The sequence below is a fragment of the Elephantulus edwardii genome, unplaced genomic scaffold (genome assembly GCF_000299155.1).
Source record: "Elephantulus edwardii isolate Elephantulus edwardi_28Jun2011 unplaced genomic scaffold, EleEdw1.0 scaffold00297, whole genome shotgun sequence".
NCBI lineage: Eukaryota > Metazoa > Chordata > Mammalia > Macroscelidea > Macroscelididae > Elephantulus > Elephantulus edwardii.
Window position 1 is genome coordinate 2421993 of NW_006400047.1, and position 4692 is coordinate 2426684.

Here is a 4692-nt window from a genome sequence, read left to right on the forward strand (position 1 = left end):
TCCAAATGAAGCTGGAGATTGCCTTTTCCATCTCATTGAAGAATGAAATTGGTATTTGTATTGGGATTGCATTGAACGTGTATATTGCCTTTGGTCGTATTGGTTCTTGTTCTTTGTTCTATTGATGTAACAGTTCATTGATTGTTTTCCTTATGTCGTTCAACCATTCTTGATCATAATGGATTAGTCTTTTGATATTCTTTTTGGTTTCCTTTGGGCAGGATTTTGTCAAGGATTTTTTTTTTCATCTATGTTAATAAAAGATATTAGTCTATAGTTTTCTTTTTTGGTGATATCTTTGCCTGGGTGGGTACTAGAGTTATACTTGCTTCATAGAGTGAATCTAAGAGTGTTCCTTCCCCCCCCCGTAAATTTTGAAGTAATATAAGAAAAAATGGTGGCAGTTCTCTGAACTCTTGGTAGAATTTACCTATGAAGCCATCTGAAGTTGGGGTTTTTTTTATCACCTAGTTAATGTCTTCTTTTGGGATGAGTCTGTTCAAGTGTTCTATTGCAGTCAGAGCCAGTTTAGGTAGGTTATGGCTTTCTAAGTATTCATCCATTTCCTCTAAACTTTCAAATTTGTTATTGTTGTTGTGTGCTGTCAAGTTGGAACTGATCCATAGCTGAACCTCCAGCATGTTTTCAGAGGCACTAAATCCCATAGGAAGTGATTGCCCATCTTTCTCCCACACAGCAGCTGGTGGATTAAAATGTGTGTTTTTGGGATTGTAGCACAGCTTCTTACTACTGGCCACCAGAGCTTTCATAATATTCCATTTTTATCATTTTCATTTCAGTTGGTTCTGTCATGACGTTACCCATTTCATTTCTTATTCGAGTCTTTAAGCATGTTCTTCCCTTTTAATTTCCAACTTCAGCTCTGTTCAACATTTCAATATAGTACTTTGCTTTGTTTTCTTGACCTACCCTTTGAAACTTTCTGTTAAATTCTTTTACTTCAGCATCTCTTCCCTTTGTTTTGGCATATTTGCATTTTATTGCTTTTTTTTAGAAGTTTTTTTTAATTTTTAAAATTTTGCATTGGTTTATATACATTGTGTTTCACACTATTGTTCATTTACATTGTGCTTCATACAATCATTTTCATTCATTATATGTTACAAAATCATTCACGATTCAACCATGCCCATCATTACCCTGTCTTTCCAGATCCCTGCCAGATCTTTCCTATTTTCCTTACCTCCTCCCTCCACTTACCAAATTGTGTGATCTTTTGATTCCCCCCTTGCCAACACTCCACTCTCTGTTCCCACATCTTCCTCCTTTAGATCCTCATACACAATTTACTAGTTACCCTTCTGTTGTTACAAAAAAGGAACTATGCTGTATTTATCCATATGAGATCAAATTAGTTCACACAGCATAATGCCCTCCACTCTCTTCCAAAGAGTAATTTTAAAAATCATGTGGAAAGCATTGTGGCGCTTTCTCAAAAAGTTGCAAATAAAGATACCATTTGACCCAGCAATTCCACTACTGGGAATATACCCTAAAGAGAACATAAATGACATCCAAGTAGATATATGTATACCCATGTTTATCGCGGCTTTGTTTACAATAGCAATAAGTTGGAAACAACCTAAATGACCCTCAGCAAACGAATGGGTAGAGAAGCTGTAGTATATTCGCACAATGGAATACTATGCTGCATTGAAAAACAAGGAACTCATGCAATACTATTCAAAATGGGTGAACCTGGAGGACATTATGCTGAGTGAGGTATCTCAGTCACAAAGGGACAAATGCTATATGGTGCCACTGTTGTAGAATGAGGCTGGCATTGGGGTGGGGGTAAGACTGAGAAAAACTGGATGAAATATGTTTACGGCATTGAAGTCTATGGGGGAGAGAATAGTCTAAAAGTATTATATTTTAGGGCATTATTTTTATCGTAGGAGTATGCAATGAGGGTTGCAGAGTGGATTATATTTGGGGGTAGGGGGTGGGGAGTGGGGAGGGGGGGGGGGATTGTGTACCAATGAGGGAGTTTTTCTTTTGCTTTTCAAGGAGAGGAGCAAATGGGGGGGAGGGGAGAGGGGTTTGTGCGGGGAGAGGGGTGCAACAATGACTGAATGGAATCCCAAAATCTCTGTAGATGTTCATTGAAATGAAAAATAAACAACCTAAATTAAAAAAAAAAGGCATTGCTCCTGAGTGCTTCATTGTATTCCATTGAGTGAATGTACCACAATTTCTCAATCCATTTAGTTGTGGTTGGACATCTGGGCTGTTATCTTTTTGTGATGGTGAATAATGCTCCTATGAACAGTGATGTGCAAATCTCCATTTGTGTCTCAGTTCTAATTTTGATAGGGTTACTTATATTTTACTGCAAGTTTCAGTGTCATTTATAACACCTATTTTGGTCTTTTTTTCCCTTTCTTGTCTTTGCAATGACTTTTTGCTTTCTTCATTTGTTGATGTCCTTGATGTAAACCCACAACTTGCCTGTACATTGTTCATTAGTGTCCAATGCATAATATCTTTTCTTGAGATAGTTTTTTTCATTCACTTGGGTAAATGTAAGGGTGTTTTTTTTATTTCTTGTGAATGTGTTTTAATTTTATTTGCCATCAGTATGAACTTGTATATGATAATTGATGATCTGTTCTACAGTCAGCTCCTAGCCTCATTTTGCTTGCTGATATTAAGCTTCTCCATCCACCCTTCTATGCAAGCCATATGTGCTTTTCTCTCTTCTCTTAGTCCAGGAAATCCCTAAACAACTCAGAAAGATTTTTCAATGGGAAAAGGCTTTCTATTTTTAGAGAAGATGTGTAGATAGAGTGCTTCTTAGGCATAAGTAAACCACATAAATTACTGTCAAGTTGACACCAATTTATTGTGACCCCATTTATAGCAAAGAAAGAATGTTTCATGGTTTTCAAGGACTCTTTTTTGATTGTGTTTTAAAAGTTGATCAAGTTATTCGTCTTCCAAGGTATCTCTGGGTGGAGTCAACCTCCAATTTTCTAGTTAGTAGCTAAGTGCATGAACTGTGTGCTCAAGAAAGATATTCTTCACTAGTTAAAGCAAAATTACTGTTTGATTTTAAGACCTTAGGCTTTATTTTTATTTGAAGGTTTAAAGATTGTATCAGGGTAATCGTTTTAGGGCTTTATCAGCTCTTCATAGCTCCAGACAACCTAGATTCTATGTGAATTTGAAATTCTGTTCTACATTTCCGTGATTTAATTAGGATTTTTAAAGACATCACTTATCTAAGTGTCTGAGTACTATTCCATTGTATGTATGCTTATCCATTTCTTTGCTGATAGAAATTTAGGTAGTCAGTAAAGGAGTGAGTGTACAGAGGCACTGTAATAAAAAGAATTGTGTAACACAGAAGAATTTAAAGAAACAACATATGATCAAGAGGAAATAGTGATGAAGGAAGAAGTTCAGGCTGCTTTGAAGGACTTGGGAAAAAATAAAGCCCCAGGTATTGATGGAATGAATACCAATTGATATATTTCAGCAAAGACATGCTGTCCTGGCTGTGCCCACTAGGTTGTGCCAAGAAATCTGGAGGACTGACTGAAAGAGATCCATTGTTTATTTCCATTTTTTAAAAAAGTGACTTGGACGCTGGTTGCTAAGGAAGTGAGCGGCTTCCGTGTCTCCCCATCTGGGGCAACGGCGAATGGCTGAGACCCGGGTTACCCGTCGCTCCCGTTGCCCCGTCCGCCTCCTTTGCCCCTTCCGCCCCCTCAGCCGCCCGCCTTCAGAGGCAGCCACTGTTATGGATGTGTTTGTGATGATTCGCCGCCACAAGACCACTATCTTCACCGACGCCAAGGAGTCGAGCACCATGTTGGAGCTGAAGTGCATCATAGAGGGCATCCTGAACCGTCCACCTGAGGACGACCAGCCCTTTGGATGACACCAACACGCTCATCGAGTGTGGCTTCACCAGCGAGACAGCGAGTCCCCATGCCCCAGCCACGGTGGGGCTGGCCTTGTGGGTGGACGGTACGTTTGAGGACCTCGCCATCGAACCCTACTCCACCCCGAGGAGCTTCCATTTGTTGGAGCCAGAGGATTCCGAAAGCAGTGATGATGAGGAGTCTGGGCCCTGCATGGAGTGCCCCCCACATCACCCCTTCCAATAAAGATAGTTGGTTCTGAAAAATCCCCAAAATTAATAAAATCCTGATAAATATAAAAAAAACTCCCAAACCCAACTTTGTTTACAATAACAGACTTCAAAGCCATTGGCCTTAATTTGTTAAAAAAAAAAAAAGTGACTTGACAGAGTATGGAAATTCTCAAAAAACATCACTAACATCACACTAGCAAAATCCTTCTAAAGATTATCCAGAAACGACTGGAACAGTACATTGACAGAGAACTACCAGAAATACATGCTAGGTTTAGAAGAGGTTGTGGCACCAGAGACATCTCCAATGTCAGAAGGATCTTGGAAGAAAGCAAAGAGTACCAGAGGAATTTCTATCTCTGTTTCGTTGACTATGCAAAGGCATTTGACTGTGTGGACCACAACAAATTGTGTCTAACCTTGAGGAAAATAGGAATCCCAGAACACTTGATTGTGCTTGTGTGAAACCTATACTCAGACCAGAAAGCAGTCCTCAGAACAGAACAAGGAAACACTGCATGGTTCAAAATCAGGAAAGGGGTGCATCAGGGATACATCATGTCTCCATA

The 4692-nt window shown here is 39.3% G+C and overlaps 1 pseudogene; it reads left to right on the forward strand.

Moving 5' to 3' along the window:
• The first annotated feature begins 3766 nt into the window (after nucleotides 1–3766).
• Nucleotides 3767–4136, forward strand: LOC102851516 (annotated as a pseudogene).
• The last annotated feature ends 556 nt before the right edge of the window (nucleotides 4137–4692 follow it).